The sequence below is a fragment of the Pinus tabuliformis genome, chromosome 1_2, assembly GCF_031772625.1.
Source record: "Pinus tabuliformis cultivar Carrire ecotype Pingquan chromosome 1_2, CPIR1, whole genome shotgun sequence".
In the NCBI taxonomy this organism is placed as follows: domain Eukaryota; kingdom Viridiplantae; phylum Streptophyta; class Pinopsida; order Pinales; family Pinaceae; genus Pinus; species Pinus tabuliformis.
The window spans coordinates 693725213-693735969 of NC_142298.1; positions in this window are offsets into that span (position 1 = coordinate 693725213).

A 10757-nucleotide genomic window follows, 5' to 3' on the forward strand; every position below is an offset into this window, starting at 1 on the left:
TTGTAATAAATTAGTTCGTTTATGTTGTTGTTAAGGTCATTTATGTCAAAAGCCCGAGCTCCCTTCATGCTTGATGAGGAGTCTCGTACAGTAGTGTTTTGATAAGCTATATATAGGAATAACTTAGATGTAAAAAAGGTTGGATACTTAATAGAAAAAGTGTGTTGTTTTGGGCCACTGTAAGATCTTTTTTGACAGTAATAGTAAAACAGAGTTATACTCTTCTCAAGATTCTCGAAGGATTGTCATGGTCAAATGAAGTGATGATGTGTTATACCTTATGTTATTTTATGGTTTTGTTGTATGCAATCACTCAGAATTCATACTTATATGCTCTGACTTCCTGTGTATACAGCAAGCTATGTGTGGTGGAATATGTTTGACTTGTAATGCTAAGAGCCTTGATTTCTATGAGTTCACTGTGTTTTTCTTGTTTACTTGATATTATAGACTCCATAGCCCAATGAGATATCTTTTGGTGTGTTTCCAACCAGTTATGCTTACATTAAATCTATTGTACAAGAGTTAGCCCTCTTATCAACATTCAAAAATCAATAACCTTTTCTTGAGAGAGCCCTCTCAGGCTAGGGAGGCTAATCCTTAGTCAAAAGCTTGGTCTGAAATAGTTACACAGAGTCTGCCTGATCAGCAGCCCTTTAGTTGTGATTTTGTGATAACAATCACAATGAATAACAGAGAGAGCTGGACAAATGTACAATTACGATTACTCTTGAGCTTCGACCGAACCTCAGATTAAAGGGCCAAGTACTCTCATGAAGACGAGCACCATCCCAAAAATCAAAGACATAGTAGGTTCATCTATGTTAGGTACCAGGGTAGCCCGCCCCAATCACCTTGTGTTCGTCCCTAAAAGTATGGCCACTAAGGATACCTCAAATCACAGACACTACAGGAGGGGGGGGCATAGTCGCAGACAATACACTATGTGGGTAGGATACCTGAGTCCTCGACTCAGCTCCGATATCCCCGATACACAAAATACCTAAAGGAGATGTAAGCAAAGGTGGGCTACCTTCACTTATAGTCCGATGTTTTCTTGTATTTAGATCCTCTTTTACTAGAGTGGTCTTGGATAATATGAGTGTAGAAGGATTTCTCTCTTTAATGACACTAGTTTCGGTGTATGATATTGGGTAGTTAACTCACACTACCTATCCCAAGATCCAAGCCTAAACTGATGTATGTTTACTCTAAAAAGAGTTGCTGATTGATTTTATTAGGTAGATTTTAAATGTACTTCATTAGAGTCTTCGGTAGGGGTGTTGACGTATGAAATTATATGGGACTCTGACTCAAATCATGCAAAAACAATGCTTGTAAATTTTCACTTTCGATGAATAAGTTGCTTCTACAAAGGGAGAGTCATTCATACATTAATATTTAAACCACGCATCCTATTCAGTAAAACACTAGCATAACCGACAAAACTTCAATGCTCACTAACAACTATTGAAACCAAATAATGCAGATCTAACTAGCTAAGCAGAAAATAGTAAAATATTTTGTATTTTTTCTTTAATGAAAACAAAAACTTTAAGAAGTAAAGCTATTTTCTTAAAAAATAAATTTGTTCAGGTCATAGATCAGTCAAACAATTGCAGCTGTAGATCCTTGATCAGTCTAGAAGAATATTTCCAAACCCATGAGGTCACAGGGTAAGCTGTTTATCAAGAAATGGATAACTAACGCTTTGTACTAGAGGCTACAAAGAGTTAGTTTCAACACTGAAGCTCTGTTTGTGAGGACACTGTGCTTTATAAAGCACTGCTTACACTAGAAACTTGCGTTAGTGAGGAAAAATACTCAAAAAATGGGCTGTGGGGATCAGATCTATCACTGAGCATTAAGAGAAGGGTATTATATGGTCCTGAGTGGTCGAAAAGGGAATGAAGAAGTATAGGAAGGCCTGGAAGAAAGAGATATCTAGGAACATTCTAGGGAAAACGATAACTAAGTGTAGTCCCCAGCGGAGTCACCAATTCTGCTATAGGGATTAATGCATGAGTGTTGGGTGATGTAGAAACCCTCAAGGATCTTCCCAGGATCCTTGGCAGATAGTCAGATTAGCTACAACTGTCACAAAGATACATGCATATCTATGTTTAATAAACAAATATCAAAGTGAGAAGGAATTATTACCTCGAATCTTAGTGTGGTGTTACTGGAGAGTGTAATGCAGCTAGGCAGAAGACCCCTGAGCCGATTCCAGATCAAAACATGCACATAGCAAAGACAAGCGTAATATCACAGCATAAAACCTCGATAAAAAATGCATGAACATATAAAGATATCTATTTGCATTTAACTAAGCCACTCATGCTAATGATATTGAATAAACATACAAAAAAGTCATACTATCAACATCTTGGAGTGGACAACACAACTGTAGTTCTATATTGATGTAGAAAGAGTGATTACAACCATCAGTTGCATTAGCCTTCCCTTACCCCTCTAGCTCCTCTCTCTCTCTCCCTTCTTAACCTCTTCTAATGCCTTAGTCTGAGACTCTACTCGACAGTCAAATAGGCAATCCTTTCAAATGGTTCGACCTCTTTCACAATGGCCCTAACCTTGCATATATATCATGTGAGGTTAGGGTTTCCAAGTCCTTCATGAGTTCCATTAGGCAAAAGCAGTGATGTTTCCATGTGTTTGTGCTCTTTCCCGTTTGAATACTCCATTAGGAATTAGTAATTCCTCCAAATAGGTCGAGTTCTGATGTTTCTCTGCTTTTATGAGATGACATAGGAGAGAATCTAGGGATATTTTCTCAGTTAACTCATTCCCTTGACCCATAGAAACTCATTAGGGTTCACTAACACTCTTCCTCAGGTAACAAATAGAGTTACTTTGGGCACTAATGCACCCTTAGACTTGCTAGGAAGATTTATAAAGTAGGTTGCTAGTGTTTACATAGTGTTAGCTTGACAAGTGGGCCTGTGAACTTGGTCGGTCCTTTAGTCATCATGCCTCTCTCCTCAGAGCTAATGAGGAGGTCATTTTCCTATATAACTACGATGTCTCTTGACTCATTTTTTTCGGCCATACCTGAACTGTCAAGTTATATTCATTATCACATTGACCATTTGTTCCTTCACTCGTGTTGGTTAAGTTGGTCCCCATTGACTTCTTGCTAGTGAGTTTTTCTCTTATTGACTTTGATAAATTTCTCTGAGAGTAAACCTAGAGTTGCACCCTGTACCTATTTACATCATTGATAGGTGACCTTGCACTCAACATCGATCAATATCATGGGTGTTTGACTGAGTGGTTTCCCTTTTGTTCGAGGTCATCTTACATTATCACACATTGGGTTTCATGAAGTATCTTGGTTTCCATTTGACCCTATTGGTGGATTCTTCACCTCTATGTCAGCTTTCATTATTGGCTGGTTAAGAGGATTTCTATCATATGCTAGCCACATCTTGTGTATGCCATAAATTTACTTCATAATGGTTACGTCATCTCTCTTCGTCTGATTTCTTCCAAATTATTGGCCTGCTAGTTTCACTTGCACTAGTTTCTGTGGGATGCCTTAATGCCTTCCTTCCAGTGGATCTTTTACCATTGAATCTAAATCATTTCTCTGGGAGTAAGGTATAGAGTATTTTTTTTAGTACCTTAGGGTTTGCAGTCCTTAAGGAGTACATAACTGGTACAAATCCAGATGAAGTCAACTTAAGGAAAAAAATAGGTACTGTTTGAATTATATATCATGTATATCATTCTATGAATTGATTTGCAGGCCTGCTCAATTTGAGGAAGTAGAGGGCTTGGATCCTTTGGGAACATCATCAAACGTAGGACCTTCGGGTAAGTTTCCAAGTCCACATTTAATAATTCACATGTTTGGCGTGCATTCTTTATTTCACTTTGATTATTATCTTATTCTTCTCAATTGAGGTTGTGAACCCTTACCTTAGGGAACTTTCCCCGCCAACAAAGGGAGCATCTACCAAAGTGGGAGCGTTTGTGGTCTGACTTGGTGTAAGAAGAGATAAAGTAGAGCACCAGAGATGGAACCTCATCCAAGCATGATGCTGAGGAGATTTTTTTCCTTAGCTATAAAGGAGAAGAAAGGGAAAGGAAATAAATTCCAATCCAAGGGATGTTCCAGTCAGGCGGCAAGAAGGACTTGTTGAAGATTAAATATTTTCATTATCATGAGCTGAGGCATTATGCCATGAAGTGTCTGCATAAGAAGGCTGGAAAGAAGCCCTCATGAGGATTGGCAGGTGAAGCTCTTGTTTCATAATTTGAGTTGAATTTCACCCTCATTGCTTGTATGGTGACATTGATGATGGGTAGTGTGTGGTATCTAGATAATGGAGCCTCATTCCATATGATCGAAAACAAAGAATTTTTCAGTGACTTGGAGGAGAAGGAAATATAGATGCACATCAAAATGGGAGATGATGGAAGGTATAGCGCGACCGACATCAGTACTGTTACTTTTCAGAGGGAGACTAGTTCTCCTTTCACATCAAAAGATGTCATGTATGTTCAAGGTCTAAAGAAGAATTTAGTTTTAGTTGCTATGTTGGAGGACCATGGATACAATGTGATATTTAGCAAAGGAAAGGCTTTCCTTCGTCACATAGCCACATGACAAGTGAAGTACATTGGGGTTCGAGTGAAGAACCTCTATAAATTGGATGTAGAAGATTGTGCAGCATTGGGCACAAAATCAGAGAAGGTACAAAGCCAATACATCAGTGAATTATGGCATAAAAGATTGAGCCATCTTCACCATGGAGCTTTGAAGATCATGCAGTAGATTTCTACAGAATTTCCCAAGGGTGGACTAGAGAAGAGAGATACATGAAAAGGGTGTACATTGGGGAAGTACACCAAAGCCACCTTTCATGATAAGGACAATTGAGCACAAGCGATCCTTGAATGAGTTCATTGAAATGTGTGTGGACCATTCTCGACAGCCTCCATGACCAAGCACATGTATTATGTAATATTTATAGATGATTTATCATGTAAGTGATGGATTTTCTTATGTAGAAGAAATATCAGACATTCTGTAAATTTGTGAATTTAAAGCACTTATTGAGAAAGACACTAGCAGGAAAGTGAAGGCTCTTAGGAGCGATAACGATGACGAATATGTGTTGAATGAATTCAAGAACTTCTATGCATTAGAAGGAATTCAACTAGAGTTAATAGCACCCCATAACCCACAACAGAATGGGGTGGTTCAAAGGAAGAACAAAATTATTATGAGATTTTCATAGGTGATGTTACATGATCAGGGACCATTGTTGCACTTGTGGGATGAATCATGCAACATAGTTGTATATGTGTAGAACAAGAGTCCTAATCAGATTCCAGGGATGAGTACACCAGAAGAAGTTTTTTTAGGTAAGAAACTAGATGTGGCACACTTTAGGATATTTGGTTCATCAGTTTACTATCATGTTACCAAGGATGTAAGGAAAACATTATAACTGATAGTTGAGTTGGGCATACTTGTGGCGTACACTAATACACCTCACAACTATCGAGTGTACCTGCCATCTCACAGGATGAAATTGGTTCGTAGAGATGTCAAGTTTGATGAAGAGAAGGCCATGATATGTTCCCTTGAGAGGGAGCTTCAGTTACATGAAGATGAGGAGATTTTGGCTCCAAAGGAAGAACCTCATGATGATGTGGAGTATCCACATGTAGAGGAGTAGAGAATGGAAGCACCCACTCATGCAAATACTTCTAGATATGGAAGGAAGTGTACCAAAGAAGTTGATAGATTGATGCATTATGCTAGAGAGAATGTGGGAGCACCCACATCACAATGCATGTAGAGGAGGCCTCTAGATTGGTACACTGGCTACATGGCTCTGATGAGTGAGAGTGTAGAGACTGAGCCATCCTCCTTTGAGGAAGCAGTGCAGCAACCAGTATGGGTCGATGCCATGGTAGAGGAGTATGACTCCATTATGAGAATTAATGTTTGGGAAGTAGTCCTAAGACCAGCAGATAAGTCAATGATGAGTTCTAGATGGATTTACAAGGTAAAGAAAGAAGAAAATGGGAGTGTCGAGAAACATAGGCCAGATTTGTGGCAAAAGGGTTCTCTCAAGTGGAGGGAATTGATTACAAGGAGACCTTTGCTCCAGTATCAAGGTAATATTCAATCATATATATTATATCACTTTCAACACTGATGGAATGGAAGATACATCAGATGGATGTGAAGATAGCATTCCTCAACAGAGTGATTGCGGAAGAGGTGTACATTGAGTAGCCGGAAGGATTTGAGACCTTCAATAGAGAGTCACATGTGTGTAGAGTCAAGCTAGTGTTGTATGGATTGAAGCAAGTATCCCGTGCTTGGTACACTAGGATTCATAGTTATTTCACTAGGTTTGGCTTCACCAAAAGTGAAGCAGATGCAAACCTTTACCATATTGTGGTTGAAGGTAAATTATTGATTATAATATTATATGTTGATGATTTAATTCTAATAGGTGATGAGAAGCTAGCAAAATCTTCAAAAGAGGATCTTGCAGGAGAATTTGAGATGAAGGACCTGGGGCTCATGCATTATTTCCTTGGTATGGAAGTATGGCAAGGAGATGAGGAATTGTTTTTCTCTTAGGGAGAGTATGCCAATAAGATACTGAAGAAGTTCCACATGGAGAGAAGCAAACCTATGGAGACTCCTCTCACAGGAAATTGGAGGAAGGAAGATGCTACTTCAGGTGAAGTAGTGGGGGCTATTATTTATAGGCATATTGTGGGTTCAATTATGTATTTGGTGAACACATGACCAAACATATTTTTTGTAGTTAACCATCTTAGTCAAGCAATAGTTAAGCCAACCAAACTATATTGGAAGGAAGCTAAACATGTGTTGAGATTCCTTAGAAGCACCACTCAATTTGGTCTTTGGTACAGATGGACATAGGGAGTGAATATCCAAGGCTTCATAGATGTAGATTGGGCAAGGAGTCCATTAGAAAAGAAGAGCACATTAGGGGGAATCTTCAGTATTGGGTCAACAACAGTTTCTTGGTACAGCAGGAACCAGAGACCAGTTACACTCAGTTCGACAAAAGTAGAGTACATGGATGCTAGCCAAGCATATTGTGAGGCTATCTAGATGAGGAATATACTTATGGGGTTATTTGGTTAGTAGATGGATCCTATAGTGATTTATTGTGACAATCAAAGTTGTATCAAACTCTCTGAAAATCCAGTTTTTCATGATCGGTCCAAGCATATCGACATCTGATATCACCATCTACGAGATTGTGTGCAGATTAGAATCATGTTGTTGGAGTCCATTCCTATAGAGGAACAAGATGCATACATCTTGACTAAGGAATTGTGAAGAGGAAAATTCGAGTTCCATATAGGAAAGATTGGGGTATCTGATAATCCCTTTCCTCTTGAGAGGGAGTGTTGAAAATGCAATAAGAAAATCCTAATTTAATTTTTTCCTTGAATTAAATTAGGAATAAAATTGTGATTCCACATCACAAGACTGTTGAAAATAGAAACAAGAAATGCTAAAAATAGAATTGCTAAAAATAGCACTGCTATATATAGTAGTTCAGCCAGTGTTGATCTTAGCAATAATGGATGGAAATATGGAAGTGCTAAAAATAGAATTCTAAAAATAACATTTCGGGATACCTTCCTATTTTAGTTAGTCCCTATACTAAAATACTGAAGTAAAATTCGAATTTGATCTTAGCAACAATTTGTAAATTAATTAATTAATTCATCTTGAGATAATTAGTTAAGGAAAATCAAACTTGAAGTCTATGTGGGGACATGTAATAGTTTCTCTATCAATTGAGGAATTTATCTATCAGTTAAAGAGATAAGGATGAGTTCTAATTTGAGTTGTAATTAGTTGGCTCAGTTAACTGAGTCAAGTCCAGTTAGATTGATTTAAACAGTTTGTTTAAATTAATGTGAGTTTAGTTAGTTAATGCTTGCATGCATGTAACTGTTGTTCTTCAGATAACTGAATATTCTCTCATGAATAACTCATGCATGTTAGTTCAGATAGAGACCCAGTTGAGATCAGAGGAGGGACAATGTACTATCAGTTGGATGGATTTTTCCTATAAAGGAAACTCATCCATGGAGAAGGATTTATCTCCTTCAGGACTGCGCAGTTAGATCAGAGGTTAGTGAGTGTGTGAAGAGGCCAATTCACACATGTGGCTTCATTGGACCCCAAGAAAAATTGCACAAAGAAATAGGAGGCTTGGAGGGCAGAGGAGAAGGTTTGAGAGAGGCCTTTGAATGTCTGTGAGAAGCATAGGGACTATAGAGAGAGAAGGATAGCTTGAGAGCTGATTCTTTTTGTAATTAGGACTATATTTCCACTTGTATGATAATACAGTGTTGGGGTTTTAGGTTGAGGATTTCCCCAGGTTATTTCTTTTGTGTTATGTATGATTGCTTCTCATTCTCAGTTATATCTGTTCTTGGTTGATACTGTACATATGTGATTAAGCTTCCACAAAGTTTACGATAGAAGTAAATCTTGTATTTTTCTTTAGTACATTGCATAATTTGTTGGTCTACAATGGGAATTTCTACATGGTATCTGAGCAAAGGTGATCAAGGGAGAGAACTGTATACAAGAAGGGAGAAGTTCGAAGTTTGTGGTTCTTGAATATAGAAATCAAGTTCTTACCACATCTCATTTCCACCAATGGCATTCAATGGTTTGAGACTTAAGTATGCACTTGATGGTAGCTCAAATTATATAGCTTGGAAGGATCGCATGGAAGCAGTATTATAGGATAACGGGTTAAAGGACTTCATTGATCAAGAAGTCCCCAAGCTTGCAGCATCTAGTGCCCAAGAATTGGTGGAATGGAACAAATGTGTGGCTAGAGCAAGGAGAATCCTTCTGGAGGGAGTTTGAGATCACATAGTCTCGAGTCTCCATGGGAAGGAGACACTGTTTTCAATGTGGAAAACATTGAAAGATCTATATCAGAATAGCAGTGATCAGAGGAAGCTGGCACTAAAAGACAAGCTTCGGAAGATCAAGTGTGAAAAGGGCGACGCGATCTCTACGTATCTGAACAAGCTAACCACATGCAGGGATGAGCTTGGAAGTGTAGGGATCACGAAAACTAATGATGACATGGTGAGTCTTGTACTCCTCGGTCTTCCTAAGAGCTGGAATAGCTACCAAGACTCGGTTAATGGAAGAGAGAAACTGCGAGATTGGGAACGACTTTGGTCGGATCCAATGCAGGAGGAGATAAGAAGAAGCATCAGAGATGGTTCATCATCCATGGAGCATGAAGAAAACTATGGCTTAGCAAGTAAGGCGAAGAAGGGGAAGGAGAAGGGTTCTCTTTCCAAATCCAGTTCTTCCCAAGGTGGGAAGAAGTTTGACAAATCAAAAGTGCGATGCTTTTACTATCATGAGTGGGCCATTTTGCTACAAATTATCCACTAAGGAAATCCAAGAAGGGATCCGTGGAAGGATCAGAAGGTGAGGCACTGGCCTCACAGTTTGAGTTGGATTTCACATTGTTCGCATGCATGGCTTCATCCATGGTGGGAAGTGGTTGGTTTCTTGACAGTGGAGCTTCTTTCCACATGACCGGCGATAAGAGTTTGTTCAATACTTTGGAGGAGAAAGATCTCCAGATACTCATAGGGATGGGTAATGATGAAAAGTATAGTGTCTCGGGTGTAGGCATGGTTGTTTTTTAAAGGGAGCATGGAGCTCGCATTAACTTGACCGATGTCAAGTATGTACCAGGACTGAAGAGAAATTTGGTGTCGATCGTGATGTTGGAAGACAGAGGCTATGATGTAGTCTTCAGTAAGGGAAAGGTTTTCCTTAGACACATCATCACTAGACAGATGAAACAGATCAGTTCACAGGTCAAGAACCTATATGCTCTTGAGGTTCAAGATGCATGAAATGTCTTGAGGAGCAAGGCAACTGATGGAGACTTGGTGGTTGAGAGGGAGACTACATTACCTCTCAACATGCAGCCACAAGAGAAGTCTCAGATGATTGTGGAGGAGCCATGATTGGTGAAGTAGCTTTAGCAGGTTGTGGAGTAGCCACAACTGGCGAAGTCGAGAGGAGACTGAGTGGAGACATCCACTCATGCAGAGACCTCCAGTAGGGGGAAATTTCAAGCCAAGTGGGCAGAGGGATCACATGCACCCATACCTCCAGGTAGGAGGTGGGGCGATGTGGAGTGATCATCCCAAGAAGGATGGAATAGGGGCAGGATCTTTGAGGTACCCAACCTCTTTGATTCGAATTTTCTATGGGAGCCCCGAAAACGAGTAGTAGGACCGGCTGAGTGGGTAGAGACAGATGCGGATGGAGCGACAAAGAGAGCTACAGTGTAGGAATCCCAAGACAGTGTAGAGCTAGCAGGCTACAACAATGCAAGAGGCACAGGAGTGTTGCACCAGTGCAGGATGGCATAGAGAGGTGTGCAACTGTGCGAAATGCATGGAGTGTTGTAGTAGCTCAGAGGTTAGATAGGTAGCACTTGTCAGCGGTAGATGGAGCTTCAGCATCAAAGTATGTTTCTAGCCCACCAAAGAGGTTAGTTGGGAGTTTTTTTGTTTCTAGTTGTTGGAGCAACCACACTTGGTAGAAGCTTTGCATGCTAAACATTCCAAAGGTATAGGATCGGGTTCGAGTTGAAGCCTTTCTTGTTGAGAGGGAGTGTTGAAAATAGCAATAGGAAATGCTAAAAATAGAATTGCCAAAAATA